Source organism: Pseudophryne corroboree, unplaced genomic scaffold (genome assembly GCF_028390025.1).
Source record: "Pseudophryne corroboree isolate aPseCor3 unplaced genomic scaffold, aPseCor3.hap2 scaffold_449, whole genome shotgun sequence".
Lineage (NCBI taxonomy): Eukaryota > Metazoa > Chordata > Amphibia > Anura > Myobatrachidae > Pseudophryne > Pseudophryne corroboree.
In genome coordinates this window covers 16,154-36,977 of record NW_026970071.1, presented here as the reverse complement: position 1 = coordinate 36,977, position 20,824 = coordinate 16,154, and the positions used below count along the sequence as shown (strand labels likewise).

General features: G+C 43.4%; 13 non-coding genes across 13 annotated transcripts; all 13 read left to right on the top strand.

The window, feature by feature from the left end:
- The first annotated feature begins 641 nt into the window (after nt 1-641).
- On the top strand, nt 642-805 carry LOC135026817 (U1 spliceosomal RNA). The gene has a single exon (XR_010223393.1). It is a non-coding gene; the product is annotated as a U1 spliceosomal RNA (small nuclear RNA).
- A 152-nt stretch (nt 806-957) lies between these two features.
- Nucleotides 958-1,120, top strand: LOC135026777 (U1 spliceosomal RNA). Its single transcript, XR_010223357.1, has one exon. It is a non-coding gene; the product is annotated as a U1 spliceosomal RNA (small nuclear RNA).
- Nucleotides 1,121-1,794: 674 nt separating this feature from the next.
- LOC135026834 (U1 spliceosomal RNA) lies at nt 1,795-1,958 on the top strand. The gene has a single exon (XR_010223410.1). It is a non-coding gene; the product is annotated as a U1 spliceosomal RNA (small nuclear RNA).
- Nucleotides 1,959-2,930: 972 nt separating this feature from the next.
- Nucleotides 2,931-3,094, top strand: LOC135026831 (U1 spliceosomal RNA). Its single transcript, XR_010223407.1, has one exon. It is a non-coding gene; the product is annotated as a U1 spliceosomal RNA (small nuclear RNA).
- Nucleotides 3,095-3,246: 152 nt separating this feature from the next.
- Nucleotides 3,247-3,409, top strand: LOC135026708 (U1 spliceosomal RNA). Its single transcript, XR_010223296.1, has one exon. It is a non-coding gene; the product is annotated as a U1 spliceosomal RNA (small nuclear RNA).
- A 670-nt stretch (nt 3,410-4,079) lies between these two features.
- Nucleotides 4,080-4,244, top strand: LOC135026749 (U1 spliceosomal RNA). Its single transcript, XR_010223335.1, has one exon. It is a non-coding gene; the product is annotated as a U1 spliceosomal RNA (small nuclear RNA).
- A 149-nt stretch (nt 4,245-4,393) lies between these two features.
- LOC135026720 (U1 spliceosomal RNA) lies at nt 4,394-4,556 on the top strand. Its single transcript, XR_010223308.1, has one exon. It is a non-coding gene; the product is annotated as a U1 spliceosomal RNA (small nuclear RNA).
- A 674-nt stretch (nt 4,557-5,230) lies between these two features.
- On the top strand, nt 5,231-5,394 carry LOC135026835 (U1 spliceosomal RNA). Its single transcript, XR_010223411.1, has one exon. It is a non-coding gene; the product is annotated as a U1 spliceosomal RNA (small nuclear RNA).
- Nucleotides 5,395-5,546: 152 nt separating this feature from the next.
- Nucleotides 5,547-5,709, top strand: LOC135026754 (U1 spliceosomal RNA). Its single transcript, XR_010223339.1, has one exon. It is a non-coding gene; the product is annotated as a U1 spliceosomal RNA (small nuclear RNA).
- A 674-nt stretch (nt 5,710-6,383) lies between these two features.
- Nucleotides 6,384-6,547, top strand: LOC135026833 (U1 spliceosomal RNA). Its single transcript, XR_010223409.1, has one exon. It is a non-coding gene; the product is annotated as a U1 spliceosomal RNA (small nuclear RNA).
- A 152-nt stretch (nt 6,548-6,699) lies between these two features.
- LOC135026712 (U1 spliceosomal RNA) lies at nt 6,700-6,862 on the top strand. Its single transcript, XR_010223300.1, has one exon. It is a non-coding gene; the product is annotated as a U1 spliceosomal RNA (small nuclear RNA).
- Nucleotides 6,863-7,536: 674 nt separating this feature from the next.
- Nucleotides 7,537-7,700, top strand: LOC135026702 (U1 spliceosomal RNA). Its single transcript, XR_010223290.1, has one exon. It is a non-coding gene; the product is annotated as a U1 spliceosomal RNA (small nuclear RNA).
- A 152-nt stretch (nt 7,701-7,852) lies between these two features.
- Nucleotides 7,853-8,015, top strand: LOC135026770 (U1 spliceosomal RNA). The gene has a single exon (XR_010223354.1). It is a non-coding gene; the product is annotated as a U1 spliceosomal RNA (small nuclear RNA).
- The last annotated feature ends 12,809 nt before the right edge of the window (nt 8,016-20,824 follow it).

Here is a 20,824-nt window from a genome sequence, read left to right as displayed (position 1 = left end):
GTTTGCTGTCTGTTTCAACTTCTCTTTTCTTGAGCCGCTCCCTTCTATGCCCTTGCGCACTATCCTGACTTCTCCCGTCTGCTTACTTTGTGCCTTCCAATGCACAATGCAAACTACAGGTAGTGCTGCAGGGCCCACACCCTTTTACTTGCCGTTCAGAGCAGCTCTGGAGCTGTTACAGTGCCCAGCTGCTGCAAGAAATCAGCTTGAATGCTTCAGGGGCTGGGGCATAGCCAACATGAGCCCCACACCGAAGGAGGGTGGAGGTGTTTAATGCGAACTAGGGGTCATCCAAGCGCCGCAAAAGGCCGCCATGCCCTGCACGCCCCTTTTCTCTTTTCATATGCAGACGAGGGTTGAAGCCAACTTTGACCCACTGCTTGGATGACATCACTATATGCAAATCCATCTGCTGCAGGCCTTCCCCAGGAATGCTTGTACTAGTTGTTGCATTTGGTTTGTTGTTTGGGGGTGCTTCAGTATTAGGCAGCCTTCTGCCCTCCCATGTTTATCTGAAAATATGTGTTCTCCCTGCAGTTGTTGTCCCCAGATGAGAGTTCCCTTGTGCTGCCTCAGTTGAATCTCCTTTACTTGACAGAGATGTGCCTGAGCAGCGGCCCTCCCCAACCCTATCCCAAATCATACTTATTTTGCATAGGCGATACCATGGTCATGAAGATTGTTCTCCCAGGGTGAGGTTCATTCATTGCATTCTGGGTATGCTGACCCCTGTGATTTCCCCAAATGTGGGAAACTCGACTGCATTATTTGTGGTAGTGGGGGACTGTGTTTGTGCTTTCCTCTGGACAGCTCTGGTAAAAGTCAGATTTCTTTGTCTCAGATCTTCCTCTAGCCTTGTTCTTCTTTCGAGAGTTCCCTTGTGCTGCCTCAGTTGGATCTCTTTAACTTGACAGGGGGGTGCCCGAGCAGCGACCCTCCCCAGCTCTAGCCCAACTCCTACTTACTTGCCAGGTGAGATACTATGATCATGAAGGATCTTCTCCCAGGGCAAGGCTCACCCATTGCACTCTGGGTGTGGTGCCCCTGCGATTTCCCCAAATGTGGGAAGCTTGACTGCATAATTTGTGTTTCCCCTGGTCGGCTCTCGTATAATTCAGATCTCTTTGTCTCAGGTCTCTCTCCAGCCTAGTTTGCTGTCTGTTTCCACTTCTTTTTTCATGAGCCCCTCCCTTTTATACCCTTGTGCACTATCCTGACTTCTCCTCCTGTCTGCTTACTTTGTGCCTTCCAATGCACAATGCAAACTACAGGTAGTGCTGTAGGGCCCACACCCTTTTACTTGCCGTACAGAGCAGCTCTGGAGCTGTTACAGTGCCCAGCTACTGCAAGAAATCAGCTTGAATGCTTCAGGGGCTGGGGCACAGCCAACATGAGCCCCACACCGAAGGAGGGTGGAGGTGTTTAATGTGAACTAGGGGTCATCCAAGCACCGCAAAAGGCCGCCATGCCCTGCACGCCCCTTTTCTCTTTTCATATGCAGACGAGGGTTGAAGCCAACTTTGACCCACTGCTTGGATGACATCACCGTATGCAAATCCATCTGCTGCAGGCCTTCCCCCAGGAATGCTTGCACTAGTTGTTGCATTTGGTTTGTTGTTTGGGGGTGCTTCAGTATTAGGCAGCCTTCTGCCCTCCCATGTTCATCTGAAAATATGTGTTCTCCCTGCAGTTGTTGTCCCCAGATGAGAGTTCCCTTGTGCTGCCTCAGTTGAATCTCCTTTACTTGACAGAGATGTGCCTGAGCAGCGGCCCTCCCCAGCCCTATCCCAAATCATACTTATTTTGCATAGGAGATACCATGGTCATGAAGATTGTTCTCCCAGGGTGAGGTTCATTCATTGCATTCTGGGTATGCTGACCCCTGTGATTTCCCCAAATGTGGGAAACTCGACTGCATTATTTGTGGTAGTGGGGGACTGTGTTTGTGCTTTCCTCTGGTCAGCTCTGGTAAAAGTCAGATTTATTTGTCTCAGATCTTCCTCTAGCCTTGTTCTTCTTTCGAGAGTTTCCTTGTGCTGCCTCAGTTGGATCTCTTTCACTTGACAGGGGGGTGCCCGAGTAGCGACCCTCCCCAGCTCTAGCCCAACTCCTACTTACCTGCCAGGTGAGATACTATGATCATGAAGGTGCTTCTCCCAGGGCAAGGCTCACCCATTGCACTCTGATTTCCCCAAATGTGGGAAGCTTGACTGCATAATTTGTGTTTCCCCTGGTCGGCTCTCGTATAATTCAGATCTCTTTGTCTCAGGTCTCTCTCCAGCTTAGTTTGCTGTCTGTTTCCACTTCTTTTTTCATGAGCCCCTCCCTTTTATACCCTTGTGCACTATCCTGACTTCTCCTCCTGTCTGCTTACTTTGTGCCTTCCAATGCACAATGCAAACTACAGGTAGTGCTGCAGGGCCCACACACTTTTACTTGCCGTACAGAGCAGCTCTGGAGCTGTTACAGTGCCCAGCTGCTGCAAGAAATCAGCTTGAATGCTTCAGGGGCTGGGGCATAGCCAACATGAGCCCCACACCGAAGGAGGGTGGAGGTGTTTAATGCGAACTAGGGGTCATCCAAGCGCCGCAAAAGGCCGCCATGCCCTGCACGCCCCTTTTCTCTTTTCATATGCAGACGAGGGTTGAAGCCAACTTTGACCCACTGCTTGGATGACATCACCGTATGCAAATCCATCTGCTGCAGGCCTACCCCCAGGAATGCTTGCACTAGTTGATGCATTTGGTTTGTTGTTTGGGGGTGCTTCAGTATTAGGCAGCCTTCTGCCCTCCCATGTTCATCTGAAAATATGTGTTCTCCCTGCAGTTGTTGTCCCCAGATGAGAGTTCCCTTGTGCTGCCTCAGTTGAATCTCCTTTACTTGACAGAGATGTGCCTGAGCAGCGGCCCTCCCCAGCCCTATCCCAAATCATACTTATTTTGCATAGGAGATACCATGGTCATGAAGATTGTTCTCCCACGGTGAGGTTCATTCATTGCATTCTGGGTATGCTGACCCCTGTGATTTCCCCAAATGTGGGAAACTCGACTGCTTTATTTGTGGTAGTGGGGGACTGTGTTTGTGCTTTCCTCTGGTCAGCTCTGGTAAAAGTCAGATTTCTTTGTCTCAGATCTTCCTTTAGCCTTGTTCTTCTTTCGAGAGTTCCCTTGTGCTGCCTCAGTTGGATCTCCTTCACTTGACAGGGGGGTACCCGAGCAGCGACCCTCCCCAGCTCTAGCCCAACTTCTACTTACCTGGCAGGTGAGATACTATGATCATGTAGGTGCTTCTCCCAGGGCAAGGCTCACCCATTGCACTCTGGGTGTGCTGCTCCTGCGATTTCCCCAAATGTGGGAAACTTGACTGCATAATTTGTGTTTCCACTGGTCGGCTCTCGTATAATTCAGATCTCTTTGTCTCAGGTCTCTCTCCAGCCTAGTTTGCTGTCTGTTTCAACTTCTCTTTTCTTGAGCCGCTCCCTTCTATGCCCTTGCGCACTATCCTGACTTCTCCCGTCTGCTTACTTTGTGCCTTCCAATGCACAATGCAAACTACAGGTAGTGCTGCAGGGCCCACACCCTTTTACTTGCCGTTCAGAGCTGCTCTGGAGCTGTTACAGTGCCCAGCTGCTGCAATAAATCAGCTTGAATGCTTCAGGGGATGGGGCATGGCCAACATGAGCCCCACACCAAAGGAGGGTGGGGTGTTTAATGCGAACTAGGGGTCATCCAAGCACCGCAAAAGGCCGCCATGCCCTGCACGCCCCTTTTCTCTTTTCATATGCAGATGAGGGTTGAAGCCAACTTTGACCCACTGCTTGGATGACATCACCGTATGCAAATCCGTCTTCTGCAGAACTTCCCCCAGGAATGCTTGCACTAGTTGTTGCATTTGGTTTGTTGTTTGGGGGTGCTTCAGTATTAGGCAGCCTTCTGCCCTCCCATGTTCATCTGAAAATATGTGTTCTCCCTGCAGTTGTTGTCCCCAGATGAGAGTTCCCTTGTGCTGCCTCAGTTGAATCTCCTTTACTTGACAGAGATGTGCATGAGCAGCGGCCCTCCCCAGCCCTATCCCAAATCATACTTATTTTGCATAGGAGATACCATGGTCATGAAGATTACTCTCCCAGGGTGAGGTTCATTCATTGCATTCTGGGTATGCTGACCCCTGTGATTTCCCCAAATGTGGGAAACGTGACTGCTTTATTTGTTGGTAGTGGGGGACTGTGTTTGTGTTTTCCTCTGATCTCTGGTAAAAGTCAGATTTCTTTGTTTCAGATCTTCCTCTAGCCTTGTTCTTCTTTCGAGAGTTTCCTTGTGCTGCCTCAGTTGGATCTCCTTCACTTGACAGGGGGGTGCCCGAGCAGCGACCCTCCCCAGCTCTAGCCCAACTCCTACTTACCTGCCAGGTGAGATACTATGATCATGAAGGTGCTTCTCCCAGGGCAAGGCTCACCCATTGCACTCTGGGTGTGCTGCCCCTGCGATTTCCCCAAATGTGGGAAACTTGACTGCATAATTTGTGTTTCCCCTGGTCAGGTCTCGTATAATTCAGATCTCTTTGTCTCAGGTCTCTCTCCAGCCTAGTTTGCTGTCTGTTTCCACTTCTCTTTTCTTGAGCCGCTCCCTTCTATGCCCTTGCGCACTATCCTGACTTCTCCTCCTTTCTGCTTACTTTGTGCCTTCCAACGCACAATGCGAACTACAGGTAGTGCTGCAGGGCCCACACCCTTTTACTTGCCTTACAGAGCAGCTCTGGAGCTGTTACAGTGCCCAGCTGCTGCAAGAAATCAGCTTGAATGCTTCAGGGGCTGGGGCATAGCCAACATGAGCCCCACACCGAAGGAGGGTGGAGGTGTTTAATGCAAACTAGGGGTCAGCCAAGTGCTGCAAAAGGCCACCATGCCCTGCACGCCCCTTTTCTCTTTTCATATGCAGACGAGGGTTGAAGCCAACTTTGACCCACTGCTTGGATGACATCACCATATGCAAATCTATCTGCTGCAGGCCTTCCCCCAGGAATGCTTGCACTAGTTGTTGCATTTGGTTTGTTGTTTGGGGGTGCTTCAGTATTAGGCAGCCTTCTGCCCTCCCATGTTCATCTGAAAATATGTGTTCTCCCTGCAGTTGTTGTCCCCAGATGAGAGTTCCCTTGTGCTGCCTCAGTTGAATCTCCTTTACTTGACAGAGATGTGCCTGAGCAGCGGCCCTCCCCAGCCATATCCCAAATCATACTTATTTTGCATAGGAGATACCATTGTTATGAAGATTGTTCTCCCAGGGTGCGGTTCATTCATTGCACTCTGGGTATGCTGACCCCTGTGATTTCCCCAAATGTGGGAAACTCGACTGCATTATTTGTGGTAGTGGTGGACTGTGTTTGTGCTTTCCTCTGGTCAGCTCTGGTAAAAGTCAGATTTCTTTGTCTCAGATCTTCCTCTAGCCTTGTTCTTCTTTCGAGAGTTCCTTTGTGCTGCCTCAGTTGGATCTCCTTCACTTGACAGGGGGGTGCCCGAGCAGCGACCCTCCCCAGCTCTAGCCCAACTCCTACTTACCTGCCAGGTGAGATACTATGATCATGAAGGTGCTTCTCCAAGGGCAAGGCTCACCCATTGCACTCTGGGTGTGCTGCTCCTGCGATTTCCCCAAATGTGGGAAACTTGACTGCATAATTTGTGTTTCCCCTGGTCAGGTCTCGTATAATTCAGATATCTTTGTCTCAGGTCTCTCTCCAGCCTAGTTTGCTGTCTGTTTCCACTTCTCTTTTCTTGAGCCGCTCCCTTCTATGCCCTTGCGCACTATCCTGACTTCTCCTCCTTTCTGCTTACTTTGTGCCTTCCAACGCACAATGCGAACTACAGGTAGTGCTGCAGGGCCCACACCCTTTTACTTGCCTTACAGAGCAGCTCTGGAGCTGTTACAGTGCCCAGCTGCTGCAAGAAATCAGCTTGAATGCTTCAGGGGCTGGGGCATAGCCAACATGAGCCCCACACCGAAGGAGGGTGGAGGTGTTTAATGCAAACTAGGGGTCAGCCAAGTGCCGCAAAAGGCCACCATGCCCTGCACGCCCCTTTTCTCTTTTCATATGCAGACGAGGGTTGAAGCCAACTTTGACCCACTGCTTGGATGACATCACCATATGCAAATCTATCTGCTGCAGGCCTTCCCCCAGGAATGCTTGCACTAGTTGTTGCATTTGGTTTGTTGTTTGGGGGTGCTTCAGTATTAGGCAGCCTTCTGCCCTCCCATGTTCATCTGAAAATATGTGTTCTCCCTGCAGTTGTTGTCCCCAGATGAGAGTTCCCTTGTGCTGCCTCAGTTGAATCTCCTTTACTTGACAGAGATGTGCCTGAGCAGCGGCCCTCCCCAGCCATATCCCAAATCATACTTATTTTGCATAGGAGATACCATTGTTATGAAGATTGTTCTCCCAGGGTGCGGTTCATTCATTGCACTCTGGGTATGCTGACCCCTGTGATTTCCCCAAATGTGGGAAACTCGACTGCATTATTTGTGGTAGTGGTGGACTGTGTTTGTGCTTTCCTCTGGTCAGCTCTGGTAAAAGTCAGATTTCTTTGTCTCAGATCTTCCTCTAGCCTTGTTCTTCTTTCGAGAGTTCCTTTGTGCTGCCTCAGTTAGATCTCCTTCACTTGACAGGGGGGTGCCCGAGCAGCGACCCTCCCCAGCTCTAGCCCAACTCCTACTTACCTGCCAGGTGAGATACTATGATCATGAAGGTGCTTCTCCCAGGGCAAGGCTCACCCATTGCACTCTGGGTGTGCTGCCCCTGCAATTTCCCCAAATGTGGGAAACTTGACTGCATAATTTGTGTTTCCCCTGGTCGGCTCTCGTATAATTCAGATCTCTTTGTCTCAGGTCTCTCTCCAGCCTAGTTTGCTGTCTGTTTCCACTTCTCTTTTCTTGAGCCCCTCCCTTCTATACCCTTGTGCACTATCCTGACTTCTCCTCCCGTCTGCTTACTTTGTGCCTTCCAATGCACAATGCAAACTACAGGTAGTGCTGCAGGGCCCACACCCTTTTACTTGCCTTACAGAGCAGCTCTGGAGCTGTTACAGTGCCCAGCCGCTGCAAGAAATCAGCTTGAATGCTTCATGGGATGGGGCATGGCCAACATGAGCCCCACACCAAAGGAGGGTGGGGGTGTTTAATGCGATCTAGGGGTCATCCAAGCAGCGCAAAAGGCCGCCATGCCCTGCACGCCCCTTTTCTCTTTTCATATGCAGATGAGGGTTGAAGCCAACTTTGACCCACTGCTTGGATAACATCACCATATGCAAATCCATCTGCTGCAGGCCTTCCCCCAGGAATGCTTGCACTAGTTGTTGCATTTGGTTTGTTGTTTGGGGGTGCTTCAGTATTAGGCAGCCTTCTGCCCTCCCATGTTCATCTGAAAATATGTGTTCTCCCTGCAGTTGTTGTCCCCAGATGAGAGTTCCCTTGTGCTGCCTCAGTTGAATTTCCTTTACTTGACAGAGATGTGCCTGAGCAGCGGCCCTCCCCAGCCCTATCCCAAATCATACTTATTTTGCATAGGAGACACCATGGTCATGAAGATTGTTCACCCAGGGTGAGGTTCATTCATTGCATTCTGGGTATGCTGACCCCTGTGATTTCCCCAAATGTGGGAAACTCGCCTGCATTATTTGTGGTAGTGGGGGACTGTGTTTGTGTTTTCCGCTGGTCAGCTCTGGTAAAAGTCAGATTTCTTTGTCTCAGATCTTCCTCTAGCCTTGTTCTTCTTTCGAGAGTTCCATTGTGCTGCCTCAGTTGGATCTCCTTCACTTGACAGGGGGGTGCCCGAGCAGCGACCCTCCCCAGCTCTAGCCCAACTCCTATTTACCTGCCAGGTGAGATACTATGATCTTGAAGGTGCTTCTCCCAGGGCAAGGCTCACCCATTGCACTCTGGCTGTGCTGCCCCTGCGATTTCCCCAAATGTGGGAAACTTGACTGCATAATTTGTGTTTCCCCTGGTCGGCTCTCGTATAATTCAGATCTCTTTGTCTCAGGTCTCTCTCCAGCCTAGTTTGCTGTCTGTTTCCACTTCTCTTTTCTTGAGCCGCTCCCTTCTATGCCCTTGCGCACTATCCTGACTTCTCCCGTCTGCTTACTTTGTGCCTTCCAACGCACAATGCGAACTACAGGTAGTGCTGCAGGGCCCACACCCTTTTATTTGCCTTACAGAGCAGCTCTGGAGCTGTTACAGTGCCCAGCTGCTGCAAGAAATCAGCTTGAATGCTTCAGGGGCTGGGGCATAGTCAACATGAGCCCCACACCGAAGGAGGGTGGAGGTGTTTAATGCGAACTAGGGGTCATCCAAGCGCCGCAAAATGCCGCCATGCCCTGCATAACCCTTTTCTCTTTTCATATGCAGATGAGGGTTCCAGCCAACTTTGGCCCACTGCTTGGATGACATCACCGTATGCAAATTCGTCTCCTGCAGACCTTCCCCCAGGAATGCTTGTACTAGTTATTGCATATGGTTTGATATTTGATGGTGCTTCAGTATTAGGCAGCCTTCCGCCCTCCCATGTTCATCTGAAAAGATGTGGTCTCCCTGCAGTTGTTGTCCCCAGACGAGAGTTCCCTTGTGCTTCCTCAGTTGAATCTCCTTAACTTGACGGGGGAGGGGCTGCCCGAGCAGCCACCCTCCCCAGCCCTATCCCAACTCATACTTATTTTGCATATGAGATCTCTATATCATGAAGATTGTTCTCACAGGGTGAGGTTCATCCATTATATTTTAAAATAGGAAGGTTCAAATTACATATTTGAATTGCATCTATGTGCTGGATTCAAATGTCCCCCCCCCTTCCTTTCTCAATTGTGCCCATCAGCAGCTATTCTAAGGTTGCTGCCAATGGGTGTGACACATTAATTTCTTCTGTGGGGTACACTGGACTCCACAAGGATTCACATTGGGGTGTAGAGTAGGATCTTGATCTGAGGCACCAACCGGCTCAAAGCTTTTGACTGTTCCCAAGATGCTCAGCGCATTCTCCTCTATAACCCCGCTTCCATGAACAGGGAGCTCAGTTTGTAGTTGTTGCCTTCAGTAGCAGGCCACTTAACAGGGGCCTGCCTCAAGCAGCCTATTCTTAGCTATTAATTTTGACAAGAAAAGAAGAACTTTTTTTATGAGAATCTACAAGGGCTGCAGCAGGCTAGGTCTAATAGACATCTTTACTGCAGCTTCATCACTCCCAGCGGCACTGTATACTCCCGTGCCCTGGTTGCTGGGTCACTGCAGCGGAGGCTCCGGTTTCTTCCTAAGGTCAGTCACACACAATGTAACACCCCGGTATAACAAGTGTGTAAACTATGTGGAACAGGTCAGGGATACCTTGATGGACTATTCCTCCTTCAGCAGCAGCTCTTCTCTATTCCTGGCAGAGAGGCAAGGTTTCCCCAGACACAAAGAAAGGCAGGCAGGGCTTTGTATGAAAGAATAAATGGTTTACCACATAACTCAGAAAAGGAACTGATTACAGTAGGGAAGGGAAAGATTTGATTCAAGCAACTTAAACACAGACACCATATACACTTTAAGTCATTACACAAATGGTAATATAACTAAATCTGAGATTAATACTATGTTGCTTAGTAATAGAAATCAACTTATGCAGACAATATTTAAGTCCCAGATAACATTGGTGTCACTGCAGGGAGTCTCTATGTGCACGTTGGGGCCCGGTTATGTTGTTACATAGTTATATGCAGCTATTGTCTCCTTTAGCTGTGAACAAAATATTGTAGCTCTGTGTAGTAAAGATGATTGTTTAAAACAAACTGGAGCTGCTTCCCATGTAAATCGCTGCATAGGTATAGTAAATATAGGATAATGTCCTTTGCAGTGGAGTAGGTTTCAGTATAAATATGGATTTATCTCACCCAGTCAATAGATGTTTCTGAGGCAGTTTCCCCTCAGATGTAGGCCAGTCAGCATTGGTATAAAGGCTTTATACTCTCCTGTCTCTGACACTTGCTGTGCACTCTCTTGGCTGAGAGTGTCATGGCGTTCTTACTTGTTAATTGCTGCACTTCCACTGCTGTATTTTGCACTACTGCTTACTCTCTCATGCAATTTTCAGCTTATTTGTCTCCCCTCTCTCAGCTGCTCATCTCTGCGTAATGGCGTCGCCAGCTCTTTCCTCACCATGGCTCCAACTGACTTCTCAAACTGCTGTTCAATTTTCTTTTAAATAAACTTTATTTAAAATGGCACAGGCAACTACACTGTTGTCAAAAATGTCCTTGTTGTTATGGGATATCACACGTGCCCCCCCCCCAAAACATGCGTGTCCTCACGCATTTTGGTTTTATCCCTATATAAACTTCTCACTATATCCAGTCACATTCATTAGTGAACACAGATTATGTCTGAAACATTAACATTTATCAACATTTTTAACATCAGTATCTGATAGGTATAATTCCTTTTGTGCTATAGTACATTAACACATGCTCCTGGAGCAATCGGTTGAAATCTGGACAGTATATGGTCTTGAAAAGTTTGTCTAGGAAACCTCAACCCCCCTGCCATGGATGAGTATTGAACTCTTTCTAAACTGTCTTTGGGACATGCTGTACAAAACTGCAGCTGACTATGGTGGTTTTCTGTTTTGCAAGCCCTAGTCTTCTTGCCTCCTTGTCGGTGACAAACCACCTTAGTCTGCTGTAAATACATTTTATGAGCCTCTTCCATTCCATCTTGGGATTCAGTATCACAGCTGGTTTGGGACAATGGATTCTGGAGAGAAAGAGGCAGCAAGGTTCTTCTTACAGAACAGGTTGGACAGTTTCGGCACCATCTCTTGATGTCTTCCCTCATTTCAACCCAAAAGAACTTTTTCCAGATGCTTGTTTCCATCCTTTTGCACCCAGGGTGACCTGACTTGTCGTGATATTCTTCAAGCACATAACAAGCACTTTGTCTTGGAATTACAAGTTGACTGATCCTATAATGAGTATTAGGATCCACACTACATCGAACCAACTGTCCTTTCTCTTCAAACAGCCTTTCTCGCTGTCTCAACAACTTCAGGAGTTCTGGCGAGGATTCTTGCCTTTGTCGCTTGGTCAGGTATTTCCCAATCTTCAGTAAGGCTTTGAGGTGTCTTATCATCTGACTTTTATCTTGCAGGTGGTCAAAACTGGTTCCTTGAATAGGTTGCTCACAGTTTCTAGAACTGGATGCTATATTATTCATGCCTAACATTGAAGCATTCTTTCGGATAATCTGGACACTGGAGATGGGCATTTCTATCATTATTTGGCTAGCCTTATTTTTTTCATGTTCCTCTCTTACAGATAATTCTGTTATCATTCTTCCCTTTTGTTTGGCTATCCCAGGTTGAAGGCCTTGTTTCTCCTGGAGCTTGTCAGTTTGAAACTCTCCTTGGAGTGCTGCTACGAGCTCCTCACAGCAGTTCCGCAACACATTCATGCCCACTATCACTGGAGGCAATCCATCATCTTGGGCAGTGGTGATGCCTTGCTGTGGTAGCACTGTTCGTCCGATTTGAATTTCAGCTTCCCAGTATCCTTTGCAAGGGATGCAGTGCCCATTGCTTGCAATCGGGTTTATCAATGTGGAAGTTGACGGAAACATCTGTTCCTCAGTCCAATGCTGCTCAAACTGTGTTGCTTGTATTGTGGTCACTTGTGATCCAGTGTCTAAGAGAGTGGGCATTGAGACTCCATTGATGCAAACTTGAACCACCGGGCATTGGCTAACATAACGGGTTAACCACATGAATTTGGAGTTTAAATGATCTGGCTGCTCAAATTCTCTCTTAATTTGTCCGCTTCCTTCACAGCTTTGAAAAATGGGTCGCCTTTGGGAGGCAAAGTGGTTGGAAAAAAGTGTCTCCCTGTTTCTATGTAGGTCCCATTGGGAACTGTTCAGTGGTCTCCTCTCCTGGCACCATTCCATTTCTTCATGGAGCAGTGCCTGCTGTCTCTTCAGAATCTGCAGGTCTCTGCGCATCTCTGTCACACCACGTGTCAGTTCAGCCAGCAGACTTCGTAACTCACTAGAAGAGTCAAATATGCATGTCTTTGAACATGGCACTGTCACTCCTTTTACTGTAGGTGGGTAAGTAGCTCCTTTAAAACTTGACTCCTGGGCATCAGAATTCTCTTGATACCGTGGCATCTCTGGAATAGACTCTTGTGGAACAGCCCCTGAAGTAAGACTGGAGCCTAGAACTTTAATCGCAGCCTCTTTAAAATCCAGGAATGTGCTTCCAGGCTTCTGCAATCTCAATAGTCGCAGCTGAGTTTTTACAAATTCGCCCCTTGCACCTTCAGTGAACTGGTCCAATTACATTTTCTCTTTGTCATGCACTTCCTCAGGGTCTGCTTGCTGAACATCTCTGAGTGCTTCCTGAAAGCTGAGGGCATAGCCCCGTAGTGACTCTCCTGGTTGTTGCTTTCGAGCAAAGAAGTGCATTTTAAGTTCTGACACTGTCCTTGTGTCAAATGTGGTAGCAAGCCTGTTGAGGATCTGGTCCACAGTCTTCTTCTCTTCAGTAGGCCAGGAAGTAACCTCTCTAAGTGCAAGCCCTTTCAACTGTCCCATCAAGATCTCCACCTTTTGCTGCTCTTTCAGCGGGTACAGACGAAACAAAGACTGCAGTAGTATCCTCATCAGTTTATTTTTGTCAATTACCATTTTAATAATCGGGTAAAGAAAATTAAGTGGATTTTTGAAAGAAAACAATACTGTCAATATACTATTAAAACAAATTAAAATGGTAAAAGTTATTGTACTTTAAGTAAAAATAAAAGAGCAAAAATATCAATCCCAGTTTTGGATTACTTTAATTAACAAAAAAAAATGCATATAGCAGAGGATAGTTTCAATCTGCCTACCTCTGGGCTATGGACCCAGCATGCTTCCATTACAGTACTCTGCTGCACATGTAATTGCAAGAGATCCTGAAGCACTCACTCATCATGGGAAAGTACCAATGTGTTTCTTCATTGGTTGATGGAAGAAACATCTTACAAAAACTCTCCAGATTATTGACTATTTAAAGTTTTTCTTGGAAACGTTCTAGATGAATGCTTATCAGCCTTTGTCAGTATATACTTTTGCAAAGTGTCGCTGTGGTGCAATCAGTTAGTGTGTACGGCTATTAACCAAAAGGTTGGTGGTTCAATCCCACCCAGGGACGTAATTGACCTTGTTATCAGATTTTGGTGATCTTTAAGTAGACAAGTCAAAATTTCAAAAACCCCTCTTATGGTGTAGGGCAGGCCTGGCCAACCTGTGGCTCTCCAGCTGTTGTAAAACTACAAGTCCCATCATGCCTTGCCACAGTTTTGCTATTAGGGAATGCTAAAACGATAGCAGGGCATGCTGGGATGTGTAGTTTCACAACATGTGGAGAGCCACAGGTTGGCCAGGCCTGGTGTAGGGTACCTGGCCTTCTCTGATGTAATCAGAGTTAGATTTGATTCAGTGATTTTATAAAAACAGCTAGGAAGCACAATTTAGCAGTGGTTTGCAGAGAAAAAGAAATATGCTGGCAAAAAAATCCAATTGAGTGATTAAACAGCTCTTCATTTTCTGGCTTTACTTTTATGCTAACAAATTTGTTCTCTGAAAAGTGTCCACAAAGCCAAATATCTGATTAACATCTTTGTAGGGATGGTTTTTCACCTATTACTAAATTAAACTTGCTTCATTGGAAAGGCAGCAAGATGCATCCTCATTTCAATATCTACTGAAATAATACAGGTTGACACCAGGAAACATTAACGCCACTGCATCCTTGCTGCTTTCTCATGTGGAAGTCTGTTTAATGTGAAAACAAGGTGATATCTAATTAGCACACAGGTAAGGAATTAAGAAAATCTTTATTTAAGGGTGAAGATGTTTCTCACAAAATCGTTGCCCCAATGCATCATTGAAATTCAAGCTGGAAAGATGATTTTAATATATCACTTGTACATTTTGTATTGCTCTTCTGGTGACAATGTAGTTTGTTTTTGTCAATTACCATTTTAATAATAGGGTAAAGAAAATTAAGTGGATTTTTGAAAGAAAACAATACTGTCAATATACTATTAAAACAAATTAAAATGGTAAAAGTTATTGTACTTTAAGTAAAAATAAAAGCTAAAATATCAATCCCAGTTTTGGATTACTTTAATGAACAAAAAAAAATGCATATAGCAAAGGATAGTTTCAATCTGCCTACCTCTGGGTTATGGACCCAGCATGCTTCCATTACAGTACTCTGCTGCACATGTAAGTGCAAGAGATCCTGAAGCACTCACTCATCATGCGAAAGTACCAATGTGTTTCTTCATTGGTTGCTGGAAGAAACATCTTACAAAAACTCTCCAGATTATTGACTTTTTAAAGTTTTTCTAGGAAACGTTCTAGATGAATGCTTATTAGTCTTTGTCAGTATTTACTTTTTGCAAAGTGTGTCTGTGGCGCAATCGGTTAGTGTGTTCAGCTATTAATCAAAAGGTTGGTGGTTCAATCCCACCCAGGGACGTGATTGACCTTGTGATCAGATTTTGGTGATATTTAAGTAGACAAGTCAATATTGCAAACCCCCTCTTATGGTGTAGGGTACCTGGCCTTCTCTGATGTAATCAGAGTTAGATTTGATTAAGTGATTTTATAAAAAAAACAGCTAGGAAGCACAATTTAGCAGTGAGTTGCAGAGAAAAAGAAAAATGCTGGCAGAAAAATCCAATTGAGTGATTAAACAGCTCTTCATTTTCTGGCTTTATTTTTATGATAACAAATTTGTTCTCTGAAAAGTGTCCACAAAGCCAAGTATCTGATTAACATCTTTGTAGGGATGGTTTTTCACCTATTACTAAATTAAACTTGCTTCATTGGAAAGGCAGCAAGATGCATCCTCATTTCAATATCTACGGAAATAATACAGGTTGACACCATGAAACATTAACGCCACTGCATCTTTGCTGTTTTCTCATGTGGAAGTCTGTTTAATGTGAAAACAAGGTGATATCTAATTAGCACACAGGTAAGGAATTAAGAAAATCTTTATTTAAGGGTGAAGATGTTTCTCACAAAATCGTTGCCCCAATGCATCATTGAAATCCAAGCTGGAAAGATGATTTTAATATATTACTTGAACATTTTATATTGCTCTTCTGGTGATAATGTAGTTTGTTTTTGTCAATTACCATTTTAATAATCGGGTAAAGAAAATTAAGTGGATTTTTGAAAGAAAACAATATTGTCAATATACTATTAAAACAAATTAAAATGGTAAAAGTTATTGTACTTTAAGTAAAAATAAAAGAGCAAAAATATCAATCCCAGTTTTGGATTACTTTAATTAACAAAAAAAAAATGCATATAGCAGAGGATAGTTTCAATCTGCCTACCTCTGGGTTATGGACCCAGCATGCTTCCATTACAGTACTCTGCTGCACATGTAAGTGCAAGAGATCCTGAAGCACTCACTCATCATGGGAAAGTACCAATGTGTTTCTTCATTGGTTGATGGAAGAAACATCTTACAAAAACTCTCCACATTATTGACTTTTTAAAATGTTTCTAGGAATCGTTCTAGATGAATGCTTATTAGCCTTTGTCAGTATAGACTTTTGCAAAGTGTTGCTGTGGTGCAATCAGTTACTGTGTAAGGCTATTAACCAAAAGGTTGGTGGTTCAATCCCACCCAGGGACGTAATTGACCTCGTTATCAGATTTTGGTGATCTTTATGTAGACAAGTCAAAATTTCGAAAACCCCTGTTATGGTGTAGGATACCTGGCCTTCTCTGATGTAATCAGAGTTAGATTTGATTCAGTGATTTTATAAAAACAGCTAGGAAGCACAATTTAGCAGTGGGTTGCAGAGAAAAAGAAATATGCTGGCAAAAAAATCCAATTGAGTGATTAAATAGCTCTTCATTTTCTGGCTTTATTTTTATGCTAACAAATTTGTTCTCTGAAAAGTGTCCACAAAGCCAAGTATCTGATTAACATCTTTGTAGGGATGGTTTTTCACCTATTACTAAATTAAACTTGCTTCATTGGAAAGGCAACAAGATGCATCCTCATTTCAATATCTACTGAAATAATACAGGTTGACACCAGGAAACATTAACGCCACTGCATCCTTGCTGCTTTCTCATGTGGAAGTCTGTTTAATGTGAAAACAAGGTGATATCTAATTAGCACACATGTAAGGAATTAAGAAAATCTTTATTTAAGGGTGAAGATGTTTCTCACAAAATCGTTGCCCCAATGCATCATTTAAATTCAATCTGGAAAGATGATTTTAATATATCATTTGTACATTTTGTATTGCTCTTCTGGTGACAATGTAGTTTGTTTTTGTCAATTACCATTTTAATAATCGGGTAAAGAAAATTAATTGGATTTTTGAAAGAAAACAATACTGTCAATATACTATTAAAACAAATTAAAATGGTAAAAGTTATTGTACTTTAAGTAAAAATAAAAGAGCAAAAATATCAATCCCAGTTTTGGATTACTTTAATTAACAAAAAAAAAATGCATATAGCAGAGGATAGTTTCAATCTGCCTACCTCTGGGTTATGGACCCAGCATGCTTCCATTACAGTACTCTGCTGCACATGTAAGTGCAAGAGATCCTGAAGCACTCACTCATCATGGGAAAGTACCAATGTGTTTCTTCATTGGTTGATGGAAGAAACATCTTACAAAAACTCTCCACATTATTGACTTTTTAAAATGTTTCTAGGAATCGTTCTAGATGAATGCTTATTAGCCTTTGTCAGTATGGACTTTCGCAAAGTGTTGCTGTGGCGCAATCAGTTACTGTGTAAGGCTATTAACCAAAAGGTTGGTGGTTCAATCCCACCCAGGGATGTAATTGACCTTGTTATCAGATTTTGGTGATCTTTATGTAGACAAGTCAAAATTTCAAACCCCCTCTTATGGTGTAGGGTACCTGGCCTTCTCTGATGTAATCAGAGTTAGATTTGATTCAGTGATTTTATAAAAACAGCTAGGAAGCACAATTTAGCAGTGGGTTGCTGAGAAAAAGAAATATGCTGGCAAAAAAATCCAATTGAGTGATTAAACAGCTCTTCATTTTCTGGCTTTATTTTTATGCTAACAAATTTGTTCTCTGAAAAGTGTCCACAAAGCCAAGTTTCTGATTAACACCTTTGTAGGGATGGTTTTTCACCTATTACTAAATTAAACTTGCTTCATTGGAAAGGCAGCAAGATGCATCCTCATTTGAATATCTACTGAAATAATACAGGTTGACACCAGGAAACATTAACGCCACTGCATCCTTGCTGCTTTCTCATGTGGAAGTCTGTTTAATGTGAAAACAAGGTGATATCTAATTAGCACACAGGTAAGGAATTAAGAAAATCTTTATTTAAGGGTGAAGATGTTTCTCACAAAATCGTTGCCCCAATGCATCATTGAAATTCAAGCTGGAAAGATGATTTTAATATATCACTTGTACATTTTGTATTGCTCTTCTGGTGACAATGTAGTTTGTTTTTGTCAATTACCATTTTAATAATCGGGTAAAGAAAATTAAGTGGATTTTTGAAAGAAAACAATACTGTCAATATACTATTAAAACAAATGAAAATGGTAAAAGTTATTGTACTTTAAGTAAAAATAAAAGAGCAAAAATATCAATCCCAGTTTTGGATTACTTTAATTAACAAAAAAAAACGCATATAGCAGAGGATAGTTTCAATCTGCCTACCTCTGGGCTATGGACCCAGCATGCTTCCATTACAGTACTCTGCTGCACATGTAATTGCAAGAGATCCTGAAGTACTCACTCATCATGGGAAAGTACCAATGTGTTTCTTCATTGGTTGATGGAAGAAACATCTTACAAAAACTCTCCAGATTATTGACTATTTAAAGTTTTTCTAGGAAACGTTCTAGATGAATGCTTATTAGCCTTTGTCAGTATGTACTTTTGCAAAGTGTCGCTGTGGCGCAATCAGTTAGTGTGTACGGCTATTAACCAAAAGGTTGGTGGTTCAATCCCACCCAGGGATGTAATTGACCTTGTTATCAGATTTTGGTGATCTTTAAGTAGACAAGTCAAAATTTCAAAAACCCCTGTTATGGTGTAGGGTACCTGGCCTTCTCTGATGTAATCAGAGTTAGATTTGATTCAGTGATTTTATAAAAACAGCTAGGAAGCACAATTTAGCAGCGGTTTGCAGAGAAAAAGAAATATGCTGGCAAAAAAATCCACATTTGGATATAGCAATACCAAGACCATTCTAGTGTCTTTCGTTTGGGAGAAAAATGCAAAAGTACAATGCACCTTTTCCTTGCCGATATCTCTCTTTTGCAAAGAGATAGGCATTGGAAAATGCAGGGCTATAACGTGTAGATGAAGCACTAACAGGAGGCTTTAAAATTTTCATTTTAGTGTCCTTCGTTTGGGAGAAAAATGCAAAGGTACAATACAGCTTTTCCTTGCCGATATCTCTCTTTTGCAAAGAGATAGGCATTGGAAAATGCAGGGCTATAACGTGTAGATGAAGCACTAATAGGAGGCTTTCAAATTTTCATTCTAGTGTCCTTCGTTTGGGAGAAAAAGGCAAAGGTACAATACAGCTTTTCCTTGCCGATATCTCTCTTTTGCAAAGAGATAGGCATTGGAAAATTCAGGGCTATAACGTGTAGATGAAGCACTAACAGGAGGCTTTAAAATTTTCATTCTAGTGTCTTTCGTTTGGGAGAAAAATGCAAAAGTACTATGCAGCTTTTCCTTGCCGATATCTCTCTTTTGCAAAGAGATAGGCATTGGAAAATGCAGGGCTATAACGTGTAGATGAAGCACTAACAGGAGGCTTTAAAATGTTCATTCTAGTGTCTTTCGTTTGGGAGAAAAATGCAAAGGTACAATACAGCATTTCCTTGCCGATATCTCTCTTTTGCAAAGAGATAGGCATTGGAAAATTCAGGGCTATTACGTATAGATGAAGCACTAACAGGAGGCTTTAAAATTTTCATTCTAGTGTCTTTCGTTTGGGAGAAAAATGCAAAAGTACAATGCAGCTTTTCCTTGCCGATATCTCTCTTTTGCAAAGAGATAGGCATTGGAAAATGCAGCGCTATAACGTGTAGATGAAGCACTAACAGGAGGCTTTAAAATTTTCATTCTAGTGTCTTTCGTTTGGGAGAAAAATGCAAAGGTACAATACAGCTTTTCCTTGCCGATATCTCTCTTTTGCAAAGAGATAGGCATTGGAAAACTCAGGGCTATAACGTGTAGATGAAGCACTAATAGGAGGCTTTAAAATTTTCATTCTAGTGTCCTTCGTTTGGTAGAAAAATGCAAAGGTACAATACAGCTTTTCCTTGCCGATATCTCTCTTTTGCAAAGAGATAGGCATTGGAAAATTCAGGGCTATAACGTGTAGATGAAGCACTAACAGGAGGCTTTAAAATTTTCATTCTAGTGTCTTTCGTTTGGGAGAAAAATGCAAAGGTACAATACAGCTTTTCCTTGCCGATATCTCTCTTTTGCAAAGAGCTAGGCATTGGAAAATTCAGAGCTATAACGTGTAGATGAAGCACTAACAGGAGGCTTTAAAATTTTCATTCTAGTGTCTTTCGTTTGGGAGAAAAATGCAAAAGTACAATGCAGCTTTTCCTTGCCGATATCTCTCTTTTGCAAAGAGATAGGCATTGGAAAATGCAGGGCTATAACGTGTAGATGAAGCACTAACAGGAGGCTTTAAAATTTTCATTCTAGTGTCTTTCGTTTGGGAGAAAAATGCAAAGGTACAATACAGCTTTTCCTTGCCAATATCTCTCTTTTGCAAAGAGATAGGCATTGGAAAATGCAGGGCTATAACGTGTAGATGAAGCACTAACAGGAGGCTTTAAAATTTTCATTCTAGTGTCTTTCGTTTGGGAGAAAAATGCAAAGGTACAATACAGCTTTTCCTTGCCGATATCTCTCTTTTGCAAAGAGCTAGGCATTGGAAAATTCAGGGCTATAACGTGTAGATGAAGCACTAACAGGAGGCTTTAAAATTTTTATTCTAGTGTCCTTCGTTTGGGAGAAAAATGCAAAGGTACAATACAGCTTTTCCTTGCCAATATCTCTCTTTTGCAAAGAGCTAGGCATTGGAAAATTCAGGGCTATACCGTGTAGATGAAGCACTAACAGGAGGCTTTTAAATTTTCATTCTAGTGTCCTTCGTTTGGGAGAAAAATGCAAAGGTACAATACAGCTTTTCCTTGCCGATATCTCTCTTTTGCAAAGAGATAGGCATTGGAAAATTCAGGGCTATAACGTGTAGATGAAGCACTAACAGGAGGCTTTAAAATTTTCATTCTAGTGTCTTTCGTTTGGGAGAAAAATGCAAAGGTACAATACAGCTTTTCCTTGCCGATATCTCTCTTTTGCAAAGAGCTAGGCATTGGAAAATTCAGGGCTATAACGTGTAGATGAAGCACTAACAGTAGGCTTTAAAATTTTCATTCTAGTGTCTTTCGTTTGGGAGAAAAATGCAAAGGTACAATACAGTTTTTCCTTGCCGATATCTCTCTTTTGCAAAGAGATAGGCATTGGAAAATTCAGGGCTATAACGTGTAGATGAAGCACTAACAGGAGGCTTTAAAATTTTCATTCTAGTGTCCTTCGTTTGGGAGAAAAATGCAAAGGTACAATACAGCTTTTCCTTGCCAATATCTCTCTTTTGCAAAGAGCTAGGCATTGGAAAATTCAGGGCTATACCGTGTAGATGAAGCACTAACAGGAGGCTTTTAAATTTTCATTCTAGTGTCCTTCGTTTGGGAGAAAAATGCA